The sequence below is a fragment of the Haemaphysalis longicornis genome, unplaced genomic scaffold, assembly GCF_048455015.1.
Source record: "Haemaphysalis longicornis isolate Haplotype H1 unplaced genomic scaffold, Haemaphysalis longicornis Haplotype H1 scaffold_4, whole genome shotgun sequence".
Lineage (NCBI taxonomy): Eukaryota > Metazoa > Arthropoda > Arachnida > Ixodida > Ixodidae > Haemaphysalis > Haemaphysalis longicornis.
Window position 1 is genome coordinate 102,264,587 of NW_027526361.1, and position 21,088 is coordinate 102,285,674.

Genomic DNA, 21,088 nt, shown 5'->3' on the forward strand with positions numbered 1-21,088 from the left:
GCGCAGGGGACACTGGGCGGTCGTCGCGAGGCATGCACACAGGAGCGCTAGGCATTTTCTTGGTTTGTTTAAGTGCCGGGCAGTCGCCGCAACCTTGGCTGATTTCCCTAACTGGGTATGCTTGTCGTGGCAAGCGTGCGCAGGGGACACTGGGCGGTCGTCGCGAGGCATGCACACAGGAGCACTAGGCCTTCTGGTTTTTTTAAGTGCCTGGTAGTCGCCGCAATCTTGGCCAATTTCCCTAACTGGGTATGCTTGTTGTGGCAAGCGTGCGCATGTGACACTGGGCGGTCGTTGCGAGGCATGCACACAGGAGCGCTAGGCATTTTCTTGGTTTTTTAAGTGCCGGGCAGTCGCCGCAATCTTGGCCAATTTCCCTAACTGGGTATGCTTGTCATGGCAAACGTGCGCAGGGGACACTTGGCGGTCGTCGCAAGGCATGCACACACGAGCACTAGGCATTTTCTTGGTTTTTTAAGTGCCGGGCAGTTGCCGCAATCTTGGCCAATTTCCTTAACTGGGTATGCTTGTCGTGGCGAGGAACACAGTTGTGAGGGTGTTAGCTGCACGTTAGCATTCGAGTGATGCGATCAAATGGGACTGGAGGCACCGCCACTACGATCACCCAGCCATGTTTCTTGGTGGTAATTTCAGTTGGTGGCCACCAATTGCATGCACGACATTGGTCGTTGCGAGGCATGCACACACCAGCGCTAGGCATTTTCTTGGTTTTTTAAGTGCCCGGCAGTCGCCACAATGTTGGACAATTTCCCTCACAGGGTATGCTTGTCGTGGCAAGCATGCCCAGGGGACACTGGGGGGTTGTTGCGAGGCATGCACACAGGAGTGCTAGGCATTTTCTTGGTTTTTTAAGTGCCGGGCAGTCGCCGCAATGTTGGCCAATTTCCCTAACTATGCTTGTCGTGGCAAGCGTGCGCAGGGGACACTGAGCGGTCGTTGTGAGGCATGCACACAGGAGCGCTAGGCATTTTCTTGGTTTTTTAAGTGCCGGGCAGTCGCCGCAGTGTTGGACAATTTACCTAACTAGGTATGCTTGTTGTGGCAAGCATGCCCAGGGGACACTGGGCGGTCGTTGTGAGGCATGCACACATGAGCGCTAGGCATTTTCTTGGTTTTTTAAGTGCCGGGCAGTCGCCGCAATGTTGGCCAATTTCCCTAACTGAGTATGCTTGTCGTGGCAAGCATGCGCAGGGGACACTGAGCGGTCGTTGCGAGGCATGCACACAGGAGCGCTAGGCATTTTCTTGGTTTTTTAAGTGCCGGGCAGTCGCCGCAATGTTGAACAATTTCCCTAACTAGGTATGCTTGTCGTGGCAAGCATGCCCAGGGGACACTGGGCGGTCCTTGCGAGGCATGCACAGAGGAGCGCTAGGCATTTTCTTGTTTTTTTAAGTGCCGGGCAGTCGCCGCAATCTTGGTCGATTTCCCTAACTGGGTATGCTTGTCGTGGCAAGCGTGCGCAGGGGACACTGAGCAGTCATTGCAAGGCATGCACACAGAAGCGCTAGGCATTTTTTTGTTTTTTTAAGTGCCGGGCAGTCGCCGCAGTGTTGGACAATTTTCCTAACTAGGTATGCTTGTCGTGGCAGCATGCTCAGGGGACACTGGGCGGTCGTTGTGAGGCATGCACACAGGAGCGCTAGGCATTTTCTTGGTTTTTTAAGTGCCGGGCAGTCGCCGCAATGTTGGCCAATTTCCCTAACTGAGTATGCTTGTCGTGGCAAGTGTGCGCAGGGGACACTGAGCGGTCGTTGCTAGGCATGCACACACAAGCGCTAGGCATTTTCTTGGTTTTTTAAGTGCCGGGCAGTCGCCGCAATGTTGGACAATTTCCCTAACTGGGTATGCTTGTCGTGGCAAGCATGCCCAGGGGACACTGGGCGGTCGTTGTGAGGCATGCACACAGGAGCGCTAGGCATTTTCTTGGTTTTTTAAGTGCCTGGCAGTCGCCGCAATATTGGCCAATTTCCCTAACTGGGTATGCTTGTCGTGGCAAGCGTGCGCAGGGGACACTGAGCGGTCGTTGCGAGGCATGCACACAGGAGCGCTAGGCATTTTCTTGGTTTTTTAAGTGCCGGGCAGTCGCCGCAGTGTTGGACAATTTCCCTAACTAGGTATGCTTGTCGTGGCAAGCATGCCCAGGGGACACTGGGCGGTCGTTGTGAGGCATGCACACAGGAGCACTAGGCATTTTCTTGGTTTTTTAAGTGCCGGGCAGTCGCCGCAATGTTGGCCAATTTCCCTAACTGAGTATGCTTGTCGTGGCAAGCGTGCGCAGGGGACACTGAGCGGTCGTTGCGAGGCATGCACACAGGAGCGCTAGGCATTTTCTTGGTTTTTTGAGTGCCGGGCAGTCGCCGCAATGTTGGACAATTTCCCTAACTAGGTATGCTTGTCGTGGCAAGCATGCCCAGGGGACACTGGGCGGTCCTTGCGAGGCATGCACAGAGGAGCGCTAGGCATTTTCTTGGTTTTTTAAGTGCCGGGCAGTCGCCGCAATGTTGGCCGATTTCCCTAACTGGGTATGCTTGTCGTGGCAAGCGTGCGCAGGGGACACTGAGCAGTCATTGCAAGGCATGCACACAGAAGCTCTAGGCATTTTTTTTGTTTTTTTAAGTGCCGGGCAGTCGCCGCGAGGCCCGCGCTCATGTGCACGGGTCTTGCAGACACAAAAAATTGCGAATTGCTAAGCAGCTTCGCTGGTAATATTGAGAAGGCTTCTAATTTTGTGCTGTAGTGACATAATAAGGGCAGGAGTTGTATGATATGGGCCAGCACTAGGAAGACAGTTGTGAGGGTGTTAGCTGCACGTTAGCATTCGAGTGATGCGATCAAATGGGACTTGAGGCACCGCCACTACGATCACCCAGCCATGTTTCTTGGTGGTAATTTCAGTTGGTGGCCACCAATTGCATGCACGACATTCGGTGACACCGCAGAGAAATCCCCAGATAGTGGCTGAGAAAGTGGCACGCCACTGGTTCATACCTTTACTTTACTAATATGATAAATCTTGGTTCGAAGTTTGTGACAAAATTGGCACCATTTTTATCGGGATAAATAAGTCTTTTTAGTGAACCAAACTTTTAGTTCGTCTTCATGGTTAAGCATTTTGAGGGCTTTCCTCTCGCAGCCGTTGGAAGGATGTTACCATTTTATGCCCATTGTGCCCCTGATGTGGGGTTGACTTGCACAGATTTGTAGGGGTAGGTGGGTTGCAATTTTCACGATTCGGGTGCACTCTTGTCGGGCTCATGAAGGAAGGATTGATGGTGCACTGGATTCTTGGGAAGATTTTTAATGTCGAATTGTGGTCTCCTTTCGTAATGCTCAGTTTGCCTAATGATCATGTTAATTTCTTGAAAAGAGTTGGACCATATGTCTTCTCGCACATGTTGGTGTGTATGAAGTTTGGGGTGAGTGATCAACTTCCTACACGGCAGTACAAATCTGACATACAGGAGAATTACAACAAACTACGAAATTTTTTGTGTAGTTTTGGCATGCTGTGTATTGGTTTGATTAGCAATAAGTGCAGACAGGCAGTGGTATCCAGCTTGTAGTGCAAAGCCACTTGAGATTGAATATTATGCAATGATGTGGCTCCTGTGGTGAGGTTGTGATCTGACAGAAAGAAAGAGAAATAAAGCCCAATCATAGAAATACTACATGCACTCAAGGTGAGCTTACTGCACACTTTACGAAACACAGGGGTACAGTCAGCGATACACGTACTCTTGGACAGATTCAGGACAGTTAGGTAACAGATATATAAAGTCAAAACGAATATGGTGCAGTATGGAGTGACATGGTAGTGGGTTCATCTTTAGCAGGTGCCGCACACACTGTTCGGCTTTGGTGAGATCTCAATGTGTGGGCAAGTACATTCGGCGGGAGAGGCAGCGATGTGTGATTTCTTGATAGTGTCACGTAGCCAAGGAGGACGCAGGTGTTCTTCAAGGAAAATAAGTTTATTGGAGTGAACTCCGCTACGAACTCAAGGAATACACAAGCGGCGAAAGAGCAGTCAACAAAGTGATGTGCGCCAGCGAGTGTGAGCGAATCGAATACTGCAGTGTTTGCCTCGCGAGCATTTATCTTTCAGAGTTGATGCTTCGAGAACCATCGAATCAGGTCTAGAACTTTGGTGATCAAAGACGAACATTCTTTTCGAGTGCCGATTGTGTGATACCCTGTTCCTATCAAATAAGATAGTCTGCGTGGAATAAAAAAAAAAGAGATGGAAACGCCCACTTTTCTTCTAACTTCGGTAAGACAGCTGGGCATGGCCGGACGCTGGCAAAAGGACTGGAGTAAACACAACAGTGGTGCTGCCGCCCCCGTCTTTGCAGATTGTGAGCAAGGGCAGCGACCACACGGCCCTGAGCTCGCGCTACGAGACCCGGGAGGAGGTGTTGGTGATCCGCAATTACGGGGCCCTGGTGGTGGAGCTGGCCGTGTGCCGGTCGGCCTGGTGTGCTTCTTCACCTCGTACGTGTACCTGGAGGCCGTGCTGGCCGCCTGGTATGAACAGGGAGTGCTGGACCAGCTGCAGCGCCGAAAGCTGCTCTTCCTCGAGACCCCCGACGCAGGGGAGACCGCCCTGGCCCTGGCAAACTACGTCAAGGTTCCGGGTCTCACGTTTGCGAATGCTGAACTCTGCTTAAAATCAGACGTTCTATCAGTCCTTGAAGTAAACCAGAGAACGGTAGGACGTTTGGCCTTAGGCGCGCATGGAAAAACAACTAACGAAGCAGTTCAGGGAGATATGGGCTGGGCGTCGTTTGAAGTTAGAGAAGCTCAGAGTAAAATATGCTTTGAGATGAGGTTGAGGGCAATGGATCAACGAAGGTGGGCAACTAAGGTTTTTAGGTACCTATACTTGAAAAGCGTGGACACGCAGTGGTTAAGAAAGACTAGAAGGCTAACGATGAAATACGGAAAGAACAGTGGGGAATCCAAAACAGCCAAGGTAACCAAAAAAGAGGCAAGGCAGATTGAAACGAATAAATGGAGGGAAAAAATGGAAGCTAAAACGTCGTTAGAGATGTACAGGGCTGAGAAGATGAACATCAGAAAGGAAAATTTCTACGATAATTCCCAGGGCAGTGCTTTGCTTTTTGAGGCTAGAGCAGGTTGCCTGCGAACTAAGAGTTTTGTGGGGAAGTATTCACAAAATGATGGGGTATGCGTGGTCTGCGGAAAAGAAACAGAAACTATGCGGCACATCGTGTTAGAATGTGAGGGTATCCATCCAAATCTACATGAAGGGAATATTGGGCTTTCAGAAGCCCTAGGATTTAAGGGTATCACAGAGGAAGTTACCTTCAAGGCTGTCGAGGGGACGAAAAGAAGATTAGAATGCTGGTGGACGAAAAGCAGAGAGGGGAATATTGCCTAGGACAGTTACCACCCGTAACAGAAAAAAAAAGTATTTTGTGCCTAATAAGCTTTTTGTGCCTGCCCTAAGCAGCGCTAGTATTGAACCAAAAGTGTAAAACATATGTATATTAGTCCTTTTTGATAAGATGACATGTCATCACCCCGATACAAAGGGGAAACCAATAGAAATCATCATCATCATCATCAAGGAGACATGGGAGAGGGTAGTGGCTGGTTTGGATGCAGTGGCACTAGGGAGGCCTCTGACATGTGCTGGAAGTGAAATTCTGCTTTTCTATGGGTAAAAGCCTGGCATTCCCTAAAAGCACCCAGAACCATCCACTGTGTTGCTTGGAACACTGCCTATATTTTTTTATTGAACTGGCAAAAAAGGCTTGTTTGTTCTGCTCCAGTAACCCAAAGGTAGAATCATGGGTTGTGGAACAAACACCCTGAGTTTAGTCCTCAGCAATGTCCCAATACAATACTTTTGATGTTTTTTTTATTGTAAAGTGTTTCTCTACCTCATTTCTGCACAATCTTTTTGCAAAAAGAAAGGGTTTGGTACCTTTTAGGTCGGTTTTCTGCATTGCATTGGAAGTGTTGGGCTTGCGCCTTTCTTGCGACGAAATATCACGCAGAAACCTACAGCCTTGCTTGTTTTGCCTTCAGCCGACCAAGGCTTGCTCAGAAGTGGACAACACTCGGGATTCCTTCCCTGCTCTTCCTTCCGCATGTTTTCATTCATTGCACTTGGCGACCTGGTTGCGCTAACGCATTTTCCCTTTCTCTTTAAGGACACAGAGTGTTGGGAGTGCATGAGGCAATTAGCTGGCCTAGCAGGGCTGGAAGCTAGTGAGGCTTTCAAAGCTGGCGCACAAAAGTGCCGTACTGTTTGGACTAATGAGAATAATGGTTGTGCTAGGTTGTTTCCACAGTACGTAGGCGTGCTGTGTCTACAGGCAGAGCCACCTACACAACCTAGCACAGTCTAAATCCCGCCTAATGGCACACCTAATGGCATGGAGGTTAGTGCCATACCCTGGCTGGCCCATACAGAGGTACATTATCTGAGAAAATGCTTCTCGCCTACCTCCGCTCATATCTTTGGAGAGGGAAGGATCGGCAGGCATTGCACTTGCTGGCTGCTGCTCTGTGCATACTGTGAGTGTAAAATGAATTCAGTGCCATTCCACTGCGTGTAGGTGGCTGATGGGCAGAGCTGTTGTGGGCTAGTAAACTGTTGCGGTTTACCAATGGTATTACTTATATCTGTTTTTCATATGTCACGTATATCAATTACTATATACAGTCTAACCCGTTTATAACAAACTCGCAAAAAGACACCTATCGTTTCGATATAGGGGATAATTCAATATAAGCATGCTCAGCAATAGGGCATCATAAAAGCGCATACTATTATATTTAAACGCGTTTTATTGATGAGACGGCCCTACCTTAGTAGTCCTGTATCTTCTTCTGTTTGAGCAGGGGTGAGACAACTGCACATATTGCGCAGTTCTGGTACAAATTTGTTTTCCTGCGCCAGGCTGCTCCAAAAGCTTGAAAATTGCAAAAATTTTCCAAACTGCTCTAAAACAGTCTGAGAGCCAAAGATTTTAACTCTTCTTCAGTTTCAGCGGAGGAGAATGATAACTGACGACGTAATTTTCCTGCTTCCCCGAGGTGATGCTGTTTGTATAGGTTCAAAGGAGCTGTGAAGACAAAATACAAGTTTGTGTTATTCGAAAGATTTCGTGTTTTATAGTGCCCCCAGCGCTTGTCCGAATGCAAACGATGCTTTATTAACTAAGAAATTAAATAGTTTAAGTTAAAATTTTGATTTTCCCACTAAATCGTGCGTTTTCGTGGGCTGCAATGACATTACAGGGCCTTGTTTACCGTTTGTGAACCTAGATGGCGCCACCACACCGTGGCAAGCCGTTTTCTGCCTTTGGTTTGTTTGTGAACATATATTTACCTGGCTTGTTTTGTTCATGGAGACAATCGCTTCGTGAAACATGGTTCTCGCTCGACAAATATAGTCACGTAAGACATCGTCGCTTTCGTCAATCGGCCAGTGTCGTCTGAAACAACCCCAAAGCCCCGCAGTCCTGTGTAGCTAAACCAAGCATAGTGCGTGCAGTACCAACAGCAGTATTCGCATCGGTACTTCTATGTTTACGTGTGCTTTCGTAACTTCCACTGTTTGTCCCACCATTCTTAGGGCTTTAAAAAGAATGTGCCCTAAATTTATGCGCAAATAGCTCGTTCTGCAAGCTTATAAGCTCAGCCTAACTTGCGTTTGCTTTTGCCGCCCTCCGCCAATTGCAGAGCTGGCTCGAATGACATCATAGGTTCTGTTGCGGGAAATGAGCTACTGGGTCGCATGGCCATTCCCTTTTTTCCTAATTATGTAGCTTATTTGAGTGAAGGTTACGTTAAAAGTCGTGTCAATATGATTCTAATGAGGCAACCTTTGAATGAACCAAACTTGTGTTTTCTCTTCATGGCTCCTTTAATTGATTGATCATTCAATAAAAAACCTGCATAAAATTGTTCCCGAGATAGTTCTTTCGAAAGTCACAATGCCGGTTTGCGCATGTTAAATTTTGTGCGGTTTTAAAGTTTTCCCTTCGAAAAACATTGTAAAGTCCTGTATAAAAAATATGTACTGAGGCGACAAACTACTTGTGCAAGTAGATGAAAAAATGACAATTTTCGGAGCGCCGTATCTCCAGAACGACGTTAGGGGGTGCCGCCATCTTGGTGCAGTGAAGATTGAAAACATGGCCGCCTGCTGCTCTAGCAGGGTCTGCTCTAGCCGGGTCTGTTGTGAGCAGAGTGGACTCCATTTAAATGCATGGGGACCAGACAAACCAACAGAAATGGTCTGTTGTAACTGAAAGTCCGTTGTTGCCGTATCCGCTGTAACGAGCGTAGACTGTAATAATAAGGTGACAATAAATGTCATTAACTGCTCCAAATCAAGGTTCTTCTGCTCCAAAATCGAGATTTTGCTGCTCCAAATCTAATTCGGCTGTCTCATCCTTGAGCAACCTCGCTGCCTGAGACAGCATGCACTGCTCCACATTGTCTGAAGAGTCAAAGCAGCTGAGGCCACAACCCTTCACATTCGCGAATAAGCGCCGGACTAGTGCAAGGTCACCCATCACCGTGGAGGTTGTGAACCGTCGCGTTCCACGTTGCACGCTTTCACTTGCGCCTGGTACGATGTCGGCATTTAGTCTTGAAAAGTTTCCCATGGTCGCGCCACCATCAACCTCACACACAAACTCACGGGCCGTTGATCCGGCAACGGCATCCAGAAATTTTGTCATCTCGCTCACACATCGGAAACCCTGGTGATGGCTTCGTTGCACTTCTCAGGATTTTCGCAGTCATCTCTGGCACACACAAGCAGAAGATTTGAAGCAATTTCGGGTGGTTTATTCAGTGACATCTGCCCAGAACTTGCTTGGAGAAGGTAATCTAAGCTCTCTGCCAACGTGCTGAGGGTGCTCTTGAGAATCTCATGCGCCGCAAGGACATTTGGCTTCTCACCGCATTCGATTCGATTTATATCGCCAGCTTCATGGTGAAAGGCTAATTCGGCCTCTTCGCATTAGCTAGATCCGTCAAATAAGCCTTTATTTAGTGACCCTAGCACTAGTTACCAAAGCTGCACTTTGGAAGGAAGCCCACAAAGCACGAACAAGGCAAGCACAACGAACTTAAAACAAAAAAAGCATGGTGGGCAGGCCAGGATCATTTTTGCATGGGTATTGTCGACGGCTCGCCCTACACTGTGGCGGTGCAGTGACGGTAGAAAGAGCGAGAGGAAAGGAGCCAAGAGCTGCCGGTGAGCAGCCAGGCTAAACCACTTGTAGGGGTATGCCGGTAGGATTTCTTTTCTGCTGTGAGGGAAAGCCAACTTGGAGGGGCTCTTGTGCGGCATTTGGCATTCGATATATCAGGTGTCGCTGGTATTTTAGTTCGATATAGGCGTAATTTTTGCTATATATTCTTACTGCAAATATACCTGGTCCAGAAATAGTTTGATATGCATGATAATTTGATGTAAACGGGTTCAATATAGTCGAGTTCGGCTGTGTATGGTGACCAGTATTACTAACACCTCTTACAATGTATATCGCTCGGACTGAGCAAACCACAACGTATCGCACACCACACAAGCAACGCCGAATTGCTTGGCCACAAACTCCCGCCTAAACCACGTTGGGGAAGTGTTCAGTTAGGTTGCAGCCACGCCGATGTCTTGCATTTTCTGGAAAGCCTTGTGGTAGTCAGGATTTCAATGGGTGTCACGCTTACGCTTGGTGTCCACGTCCTAATTGTTGTCGGTGGTGTTCTTCCACCGCCTTCACGACCATTGCCGCCTCTGCTCACGGCGGCGCTCTTCAAGGGCATGCTGCTGTTCCCGGCTGCGTGCAACACACTTCCTACTCGAGGCTTGGCCAGAAGGCAGGTGCGATGACGTCGCTACGGAATGTGTGATGCCACAGTAAAGACACACGCACATTGGTAATGTGCACAACAGGCGAGAAAGCACCAGAGGCGAACAGGCAGGCCAAAAGGAAAGGGTTTGCCGAAGTGAGGAGAGGGGTGGCTTTTCTCGGTCTGCACACGCAAAAAGAATTGAGGAGCGAGCCTACAACAGCTACAATGTAAATACGGGCAGCACTAGCTTTTGTCGCACTGTTCCCTGCCATCACGTATCCCTCCTGTCAACCTTGAGAGGGCATGTGCATGTGCATGTTATTTTAAACACAGAAGCAATTAGCACGTTATTGGCAGCCACAATCCTGCTTTGTTGACACAAGAGGGTGCTATAATCAACTTCTTGTGAGCTTGCGCCATCCCAGGGGACCATCGTGGGCTCTTTAGAAGTCACTGGTTCTTGCCTCTGCTGTCAGTGGCGCGAGGCAAGGTGTCCGAAGGCGTCGACTTCGGTGAGGACCCTTGGGGCGCATCTTCTAAGGGGGTGTTTGTTTTCTTTGTTTCTTCGTTTAATCAAACAGGGTTCTCCCTCCATCACCCCCTGTGCAGACCATCACCTTGGCCGGGCTGTGCTGATGTTTGGCATCCCCTTTGTGTACACCCAGAGCAGGATCCTCCGGGTGGGTGCTCTCGTTCGCTTGTGCGTTTGATTTCCTCCGTTGGTGGCAGGAGAGACTGGGAGGTCTTAATGCCACCGACGCTGATTGGCTGTGACGGGATGGCCCTTGTGGCTCTCACTGGACAGCTGCCGGGAGTCAAAAAATAAGTTATCTTGGCCATGGAGCTTGGCCATTGTGGTTGATGGATTCGTGGGGAGCAAACGGCGCAGTTCCAGAGAAAAGGCGATAGGTGACATGAGTAAGCAAAAAGCCTTGAAGTAGCCCTTGAAGTTGGTGATTTAACACCCCACGAAAACTGCAGTGGCTGTTAGATTTGAGTATGATTTTTGTGTTATGCCGGCAAATATGCTTGGTACATTAGGAAAATTTGGTAGTGGGCATGCCCGAGTCAAAATGGTGAGTCTGGGTCTGAAATTTGTACTGCAGCCTGGCATCAGGTTGTGGCAAAATCACACGGTTCAGAAGGTATGTAAATGTGGCTCTGAATCATATCACAAGCTCCTTGTTTTGGTCGATTTTTGTTAAAGCACTCAGGATTGTTGCGTATGGAGGTGCTTAGAGAAGCTTACTACGCCAAAAACGTGCTCTGGCAACTTGGGATCCCAATCACTGTCATTCCCTTCTGCTTGCACTGCCTGGACGGACTGTTTATTGGCAGCACAGCCCAAAAGTGGCTTTGTGTAGCTTAGTTGATCGTTATGTGGAAATAGGTACCTACGTTAAAATGGACTGCATTGCACTTCTTTACCCAGGAACAGTTGCCGGACTATTTTGTGATTACTATTCTGGAGGAAACGGGCACTGTATAAAAACAGCCACATGGCACAGACCACTGCAAACACTTTTTCTGGGATGACCACCACATAGGGAAATTTCTGCCGAATTTTAAGCATTGTGTTAGAATAGATGGGGACTGTAAAAGGACACGACACAATAGCACTCCTGTGTCGTGTCCTTTTGCAGTCCGTGTCTATTCTTTGGTGCGGGGTGTAGTGACGAATGACGCTGTCGTGACCGGTTGCTGCAGGCCCGGCTGGAGTTCCTGAGGGACCAGTTCCAGATCCGCGAGAATGACTTCCTGACCTTTGACGCAATGCGGCATGCCGCACAGTGACGTGCGCTTCGGGGGAAGACCGACTACGGCATCATGATCTTTGCCGACAAGGTGGGCACAGGGAGGAGGGAAAAGGGGTGATTGTTGTCTTTCTCCGAACTCTTTTCTTCGTGCATGCAGATGTGCTTGTGTACATGTGTGAGCGCTGTCCTGTGTTTTTCCCTAGGTTTTTCCCATTGCTTCCTCTCTTGTGGTAAACCGATTCATGCAGAAAAAAAAGAATAAAAGCAGTTCCACTCAATCACTGTGAAAATTGTAGGGAAGTGCGGAGCCCACCAAGAGGGGTTGTGGCGCCCTGCTTGACTAGTTTCAGTATCAGCCTGGTGTTGATATCGAAAGAAGTCAAGAGAGGGCTTAACAGCCCCCGAAAAGGCCTATAAAAAGACACTGGATTGACTTTTTCTATCAATTTCAAATAGCAGACAACGCCGCAACCAGATGTTCTTGCAGACGTCACTGAGAAGTGAGGCATCATGGGCAGTCCCGCTCGCACAGTGCGAGGATGTGGACGAGACAAGGGAGTATCACAGTGCGGTCGAGAATGTGATGTTTCGATTTGCAATAACTCCATTAATACTCGTCACTTTATTATTTTTTAAGGAGGTGATTACTAGGACATTGATCTACCTGAAAATGTGTATTGGCAAAACCTCTTTCAGGGCCCCTTTAACAAATGCCTTCCCAGCAATGCATTTGTGTTTAAAGGTGAAGCGAACTTTCAAGCTGTCGATGTAGGTTTGGTTTTCGTAACCTGGCTTCCCCACATTACCTGTTGCGCAGGGAAGCATGACCATACGCAGTGGGAGTATGGTTACAGTCCCTCTTTATTCTCCTCTACATTGCCGCTGCCCCTTCCCCAAGTCGTCTATACACGGCGTCTATCTCCCCCTGACATTTAATGCAATGGTACACTCTCGCGCAGTCATCTGTGCAGCGCACGAGAGGCGCATTGTCTCTACCCACCAGTCGTGTGTCCTCAGAAATTGTGCTGCTGTCCTTATAACTAAATGCAGCAAATCCCATTAGATTGCCAGCGTTGCTGGTCGTTCCTTTTTGGAGGTGGAGGGGCTGTGATTTGTATTTTTTTCTGCACTTAAAGGGCTACTGACGTGCTTTTAGAATAGGGTAAAAATATATATTTGCTATTAATACATTGGTTAGTTTATGCCTGCAAAGTTTTTTTTCGTCATTTTTGGCTTGGGGACAGAGGTATTCGTCGGTAAAGTTGACCCTACGCCCCGCCCACTGCTCCCTCCCGTATCGCCGGAAGAGTGAGAAACCGAGAGGCAGCGACTGGAAGTAGCGTCATATTTGGAAGATGGCCAGCGGCGTGCGCCACCGCTTCCCTGTGTCCTCGTTTTGTGTGCGAAGTTCCGAATTAAGCAGGCGTGTAATTTGCCCTTTATGTCCAGAGTTGCTTCGGCGTTGATTTTTAATCGTTATGCCACTGTGTTTTTAGATTCCCTAAAGCGACTCCTAGATACCAGAGATTTCCTACTCGAGCACCCGTGGCTACTACATTGCCTTCACGAGTAGTCGGAGCCGGCTGTGTCGCCGGGTGCGCTGTGCTTCATACGCGAAGCGACGGGCTCAAACAAATACGGAGGTGCCCCAAGTTCCTGATCTATTATTATTAGGGGATTAGAAAATTTGTGGGACCGCAGCGCTCTGGGTTCACCGAACTTTGTTCATTTTCCCGATCAACATTGTTAGCTATGACGACAGCCTAGCTAAGTAGGTAGATTTTAAGAAGCAATCAAGCAAGCTGGAAAGCATGAAGCGTTTTCTGCGTGTGGGATCGCTCCGCACACTCGCCGATAGTGCATGCCCGTACGGCACACGATGTGGTTCGAACCGCGTATGCCGCGGCAGCAACCCGCTCTTCGCTGCTGTCCAGAAACGAGGCAGTCGCGAAAAGCAAGGTAAACGTGCCAGAGAGTGGATGATAGTGTGGTGAAAAACTGTGCTAGGGATTGTCATCCAAGATGATTTTGAAAGAGGTATCGAATTTGTATCACGATGGGGAGCGCCGACCGGTTGCGGGGGCTCGTTGATGGCAGCAAATGAACCTGCCCGAGCACGAGATGCGGCGAGAGGCCGATGGATGGCGCTACCTGCGCGCAAGAATGAACACAGCACCGATCGCTAGAATGACTATCGACATGAAAATATGGTTTCACATGCGAGAAAGGGGATGATGGCATTGTGGTGAAAAACTGTGTTAAGAAGGATAATCATTCGCAATTGTACAGATAGCAGCGACCAAATATCTGCCTCGGTGCTAAGCCTAAAGTTTCCAACATCCGAGGCAATCCGTGCAACCCAAACCGGCTAGAGCTGTTGGGGCAGGCGTTCTGCTAAAGTTTGTCGCGAGCCAGCAAGCTGCGTTTGGGTTCCTCTACATTTTTGGGGGCCACCAACGTAAGGTTCCCCTATTCTAAAACTCTGTATGTGCAGAAATGCCACGTTCTACTGACCGACCCAGCACCAGCACCTCCACGCGACGCAGTGACCGGCCGCCCGCTAGCTGGTGCTTGCGCGCATCGCGGGCCGCTGCACATAGCTTGTTACCACCTGTCCGAATGTAAAACTAAGTTACACATGCGAGGAAGGGGATGATGGTGTGTTGAAGAATTGTGCTAGGGATTGTGACTAGTGCTGGTAGTGAAAGCGGCGAACCAGTATCTGCACAACTTCCATGCATCCGAGAAACAGAAGTCGACCGTGAGCCGTTTGGGGAGAACCCCTTTCTAAAGCTCGCCGCGAGCCAACTTGTTGCGTTTATACTTCCCTGAGGCTCTCCTATTCTAAAGAAAGATTGTGTGACTCTTCCATTCACCAGAGGACTTTCTGGCCCGTGCCTGAACAGGAACAGAACGAGCTCTTCAGGCCGAGCGGTCTCCGCAGCCCCGGAACTGCCGAATATGACATCATCTGCTGCCAGCCAATCACAAAGGCAGCCAGGGCTCTCGCCGTGCCCCCGGGCAGGGGAAAAAGGATGGTTTGAGGGTACTTACACATAAAATAAACATGTTTTTCGAGTTCAGCGTCAAGAAAACCATTAAGTAATGCCCCCAACAAAATTTTTTTGAAAAGCTTTTCACCAGCCCTTTAATGGTGGTTAATCAAAAAGTAGCAACTAGCTGGTGCCTCTAAGTTTGTTAACATATTCCCCCTTTTAGTTGCTCCTACCTTTCAATTCATGTTATGGTACATTTACTCAGCTGAAATTCACGCCTGATTTTTAATGCTGGGAGAGAGGGAAGTGCACAATTTTTCAGTGCCATACGTGCTTCTTATTGAAGTTCAAGTTGAACCTTGTTTCCAGTCATATACATACATCGGCTAAAAGGGGGTAGGAAAAAAAGCCGTGGTACTCATCTCTTGATGGTGCCCCCCGCCCCTACCACCAGTTGGCACCAGAGTGTCACATGTTACTGTGGTGCAGTATTTGTTTGTAACCCTTTACTCAGAACGTGGAGTATTTTTGTGTGTATAGTCCGGCCATGTGTATGACCTGCACCCCAATGCTGTGCCTTAAAAAGAAACAAAAAATAGCTCCGCATATTCCCCGCATTATTCAATGCGTAATTTAACCTTTCACTGTTAATAAAGGACTGTGCTCAGCCTCTCGCACCTTCAGCAGCAGCAACAACTTAGAACGTACTACGTACAACCTCCAGATGAGGTTCTTAGGACCTTATAGAGGCAGCCCCTGATATGCGGCTTTCATCCCTCACTTTAGCATGGTCCCACCTAGCCTTGCAACAGCAAGCATGCTCGCAAAAAAGGTGAATTAGTATGAACAAGGGCCTTGTCCATTTTTGGCTAGCCCTGAAACGGTGGTTAATTGAGCAGTAATTGCTGTAACAATCGCAATAATAATTCCTGCAAATGTGCTAGTGCTTGCAAGGTGTCATTGGCTCTGAATGTACGTCGAACAAGCACAAAAGAAACTGTCCGCAGCCTTACGGGCACCAGCTGTTTGGCAGATCCTACTAGCTAATTACTAGCTAGTTAATTACTAGCTGATTCGCCTAGGTAATTGCACTGATGTCTCTTTTACCTCTTTTGTTAGACCTTTGGTCAGCAATCACACGTTCATAACTGCAAATCCTTTACGCAGCCAAACGAGAGCTTGTCAATCCTTAGATTTCACTGTAATTACCATGTTTTGTGTTCGTAGTAACGCTCAGTAAAGATGGCATGTTTGTACCTCAGTTTCCCGAGGCATACGTGGCAGCAATTTGGGAATATTTGCTGTGGCTGTAACGTCACCCGAGTATGTGTCCCTCCCTCCCTCCCTCCCTTCTTTCGGTCTACGTGACGCAGTGCTTCTCGCGGTGGGACAAGCGCAGCAAGCTGCCCGGGTGGATCCAGGAGCACCTGCAGGACTCCCTGTGCAACCTGAGCACCGAGGAGGCCCTGCAGGTGGTCAGGTGCTTCCTCCGGCAGATGGCGCAGCCCTTCACCCGGGTGAGCAATGGAATTGAAGCACCACGTGGGAAGGTGCACCTTTGGTGGTGGTGATGGTGCAGGGTGCAGGGCTTTCTTGGGAGCACAGCCCCTTCTTTTAAGGACCGTCGGGGAACGTGCGTGCTTTCTGTTTCCTGAGAGAATGAAGTGTAGAGGAAGGGGAGACCGAAGCAGGGACAAGCAGAGATTTTTTTTATTATTATTGAGGCCCAGGTTAGTACTTTGGGTAAGGTGGAAGACACAGCTAATTCTCTTCACTCCCAGAATTCTGTGTAAATTTACACGGGCAGCTACACCTACATATTAACTCTTTCATGACCACGCCATATACCATCGTTCACAAGTGAACGATAATTTTCAAACCTTCCGCAGAAAGTAAGAATAGCACTATTCGGACAACTGACGCCATCTGGCATATTCACTGGGAACTCCTTTTTCAGTTTTGTTGCTGTTTGTTTACATGTTGCCTGGGTAGACAGCGTCACAGGTGAAATTTGAACGGGGGGACACTGGTCTTAAAACAGCTCCTTCTAATTTTAAAGTAAACTTTGTGAACCTTGTCAGTCTTGCTGCTTTTTCCCCACCGGTTTCGACTATGCCATTATTTTTTTAGCTGGTCAATTAGTTCCCAACGTAATTAGAGATAGTTAGCCATTTTTGGTCAGACAGTAGACAAAACAGTGCTGGTCATATAACTGTACTAAAATATTTTCAAATATACTATGAACGCTGGTAAATGCAATAAGTGAATCGGTTTTTTGATGCATCGCTTGGAACTGATTTTACAGCTCATTAAACTTTGGTGGTACCAGTGGCAAGGAACCATTTTGAGTGCCCATTTCGAACACTAAAGTTTAATGAGCTGTAAAATTAGTTCCAAGCGATGTATCAAAAAACCGATTCACTTATTGCATTCACCAGCGTTCATAGTATATTTGAAAATTTTATATAAAGAGTAAACTTACATGCCCAACACTCTTTTGTCTATTGTTTGACCAAAAATGGCTAATTACCTCTAATTTTCTTGGGAACTAATTTCCAAACCTCAAACGCCCACAATGTCATCCACTTCGTTTCGCACAATCATTCATACCGCGCACCATTGTTGAGTGGAATGACTTGCCAGCGCATGTTGCCACCGAAAAAGATTCCAATAAATTTTTGCAGCTCTTGCACGCTACGGTCACTAACTAGAATTTTTTTCTGTAGTTTTTACCTATTGCATAAATTGTAGTAGTAGCTTGCATACGTTGCTCTTGCTGCAGGCTATTTCTGCATACGCTGCCACTTGTTATGTTCTCTGTTCTTTGTTTTTACATTATATTGTTTTCTTTTTCAGCCAATATTATGGGCGCAAAAGTGTCAAGCAAATTCTTGAGGTCTTCCGAGCTATGTTCCCAATTTATCTGACTGTTTAATGATTGTACAACGCGGTATGGCTGTAGGTTGTATTTATTGTTTCTTCCCTTCGTTGCAGCTAATTACTGGTTATAATGCGTTTTGTATTTTTGTCATTATTTTTGTGTGATGTTGTCTTGCCCCCCTCCCCCCTATGTAATACCCTCGCCCAGAGGGCCTTTAGGGGTGGTCTGAATAAATAAATAATAAAGAAGTATAGTGTATTCGAAATCAGTGGGGAAAAAGCAGCAAGACTTACAAGTTTCACAAAGTTTACTGGAAAATTAAAAGGAGCTGTTTTAAGACCAGTGGCTCCCCTTAATTAAGGTACCAGTGAGTTGGGCAAAAATGGCGTCCTGTTTTGCTGCACGCTCTGCAAAGGCAGACAGCAGTTTCAGGGACTTCGGCCACTGTTGCTGCTGATTTTACCCCAGCAGCAGTGATGACTCCAGCAGCAATGTGGGTTCTTCAGATTTTAGTTCTGATGAAGACTCTCCCATTCAGCAGCCTCAGACTTCGACAGGTGCTGCCAGGGAAGGTTCGTTTTTGACTTCGCGCTGTATTTATAAACAAAACGTGCCTAATATCTGTTGACTGTGGTATTACTTTCATGTTTAGGGTCTGTACAACGACGTGCGATGGGGATATTTTGCCAAGTGCACCGCACCAAATCGTGTTATCACCTTCAAGGTAGCCTGGCGCTCGTGTAAAATTAGTGCTGCAGAGCAACATGCGCTTCTTCTCAAGAGTGCAGATTTTTTTTCTTGTTTTTTACCACTGCAGTGATAAGAATTTTGTGTCAGAACACAAACAAGCATGCTTGAATGCATATTTTAGAGAGACCGACTGACTCTCGAGTGGCTTTGCGGAGTGGCACAGTCGTTAGGGCCGTTAGGTTGGCGGGCCTGCAAAAATCGAGAACTTGGTGTACAGCGTTGATGTATATATTGAATGATAGCTTAGGAATGTAGCAAGAACTTGTATATCCTAGAATTCCTAACATAATTTTCAGGCCCAGTAAAATTGCTTATTTGTGTTTTGTGTATACTCTTTGTTTAGTTGACCAATAACCTGTCAGTAATTACACCTTTCACAAAACTGCTGTCATGTGTTTGAAAGAGAAATCTATAAGCTACAATTTCATGCACAGCAGTGCTAAATGTGTCCAGTAGCTCGAGAGAAAAATTTTTTGGAAACACTCAAAATCAGCCATTTTCCTCCTGTCATGAAAGAGTTAACCCGTTAAATTTTTTCCACACGGATAAGACATAGGATGAACGAGAAAGGTTCCTGCACCACCCCTTTTCTTTGCTTGTTCGTGAGAAAGGAATTTTTTTAAGCAGCTTTGCAGATGTAGTTGGGGTGAAAGCGATATTACCGTATAATGCGGAATATAGGTCGGTCCCCATACCGTGTAGCCAAGAAATGCAAAAATAGAATTAGGTACACAACGTTGTTTTATTGAGGCTCTAACATGTTTAGTCTCAGGTTACTTGTTAGGGCTGTCTGAAATGTTGTCAGACGACTGCTTCTGTCTGGCTGTCGCCCACACAGCAAGTTTCCCTCGGTGCAGTCCAGGGAATTGCTTATGCTGCACTTCTTGAACACTCACAAGGCCGTGTCATCGTGAAGCGAGCTCAAAGCATGGGACACTCGTGTGCAGACCGTAGCAAGAGCAGGCGGCCAGCAAGCGTCTTGGGGTATCTATTCGTGGGGCGACACATGACGCTCATAGACAAAAGTCGCCACCTTGTTGTACTCAACTTCTAGGTGCACAGAGCAGTACCCACGAAACGAGGTCTCCTGAGCATTGCATACCGAGAGCTGCCCCTTCATCTTACGCCAGTAGTGTACACTTTTTTTGGCGACGCCAAGCTGGCACAAGGCGGACATGTTGCTGTTGTCGTCAGCATGCTTGCCCCAACTTTTCTTTTAAATGCTGCAGTGAACTGGCACCAAGTGCCTAAACTTAATTTGATAACGAAGACAATGCATGCACAGGGTTCACACAGGCTTCAAAAGCAAAAATTCAAGGGTTTTCAAGGACTTTCAAGGACCAGAAAACACATTTTCAAGGTCCCCATCTAATGTTTTATCTAGGAATATTTATAGGTTTTTCAACACAATGCAAGTCTCTTATTGCACAATACCTAAGCACAATATTGTACATTTAGATAGGTGCTAACGGGTGCATGACTGCTCCCCCAGTTTTTTTTTTTTTATTTCATGGTTGGTATTTAGAGGGGTTTTTTTTTCGTGTTGTTTTCCTCAGGCGGTTTGATTTCAAAACTTCGTTAATGTTGCCTGCATCTCCTGCTTTGTCAGCAAGAGTATCAGTTGAAACTGAATCAGTAAGTGTTGCTGTAAGGCAGGACGAACTATGTACACGTCCACCATTTGCACGTAAAAGCAAACACAGGTGGAGCGTATGAGGCACAGCAAACATGCAATGAGCAAACGTCCACAGACTTGGAAGATGCAAGATAGAGAACAGAAGCTGGCTTTCACTGGATTGTATTGTGACATGAATTGGATTGTGAAAAGCCTGCTCCGAATGTTGCCTCGTAATAATGAAAATCCACAAAACTTTTTGAAATTTAAAGCAATACACTGCAGCTTGATTGTTACAATGTTTCTTTACATTTGTTAGCACCTAAAATCCACGACAAACACTTTAAATTCTTGTGAAAAGACAGGGCCATTGATTCTCTCCATAAAAATCAAGGATATTTAAGGACCATTTAAAAATTCCAGGACTTTCCAGGCCTGGAAATTGACACTTCTGAATTGAAGGGATTTCAAGGACCTGTGCGAACCCTGCATGCACACGTTTACTGACAGTGTGTGAAAAGCTGGAGAGAAGTAACAAAACAAACATGACGTCATGTCCGGTTGATAATAGTGGCGATGGTGCCTTTGCAGTTTGGATGGGCTCGATGGGCTGCCCGCTTGCTAGAGAACAACTAACGTTATGCCAGTGACCACTATATCGTTCAAAGGGCGACTTTTTGGCAAATTTTTCAGTAAAACCTCTCGACCTATATTATGCCTTATACGGTACTTGTTTTCCTGTTACTGAAAAAAAAAATGCTGCCCTTTTCTTCGGTAGGAAGAGGGTTGAACAGAGGATAAGAAGCAGCTGGTGTGTGTATTATGCCAGAAATTTTGCTTAAAGTACCGTGCGTGCCCTCCTCTCAAATGAGCACAGTAGAGGTGTGCAAATAGTGCTTCTCACTTGGAATACTTTGTGAATAGTGTTTGCTATTCCATTCGATTCGCAGTACCATTTTACCGTTCAAAGTATTCAAATTTTTCAAATATTCGTAATTTGCGAATAATGGAACAATAAAAGTTGGCCCTGCCACATGCCATGCGAACCATCGCGCTTCACTAAAGCTCAAAAGTTCAAGGTGTGGCTGTGCTTTCTCCAGAGTAAGCAGGGTCTCCACAGCCGTGTGCCAGGTGCAAAAAGGTGATGTTGCGTGGGAAACAAAACCTAAGGGGAAATCCACTAGCTCCATCTCTCTGCTACTGTTGCATTTCTTGTAGCTGGCAC

The 21,088-nt window shown here is 47.1% G+C and overlaps 1 pseudogene across 1 annotated transcript in view; it reads left to right on the plus strand.

Annotated features, from left to right (window-relative positions):
- LOC144179893 (general transcription and DNA repair factor IIH helicase subunit XPD-like) overlaps positions 1-21,088 on the plus strand; it is a 58,958-nt pseudogene that overhangs the window by 36,848 nt on the left and 1,022 nt on the right. The window contains exons 12-16 of the transcript XR_013324335.1: positions 4,374-4,655; positions 10,290-10,376; positions 10,474-10,544; positions 11,572-11,709; positions 15,991-16,134. The product of XR_013324335.1 is annotated as a general transcription and DNA repair factor IIH helicase subunit XPD-like (transcript). The remainder of the gene's footprint in view (positions 1-4,373; positions 4,656-10,289; positions 10,377-10,473; positions 10,545-11,571; positions 11,710-15,990; positions 16,135-21,088) is intronic.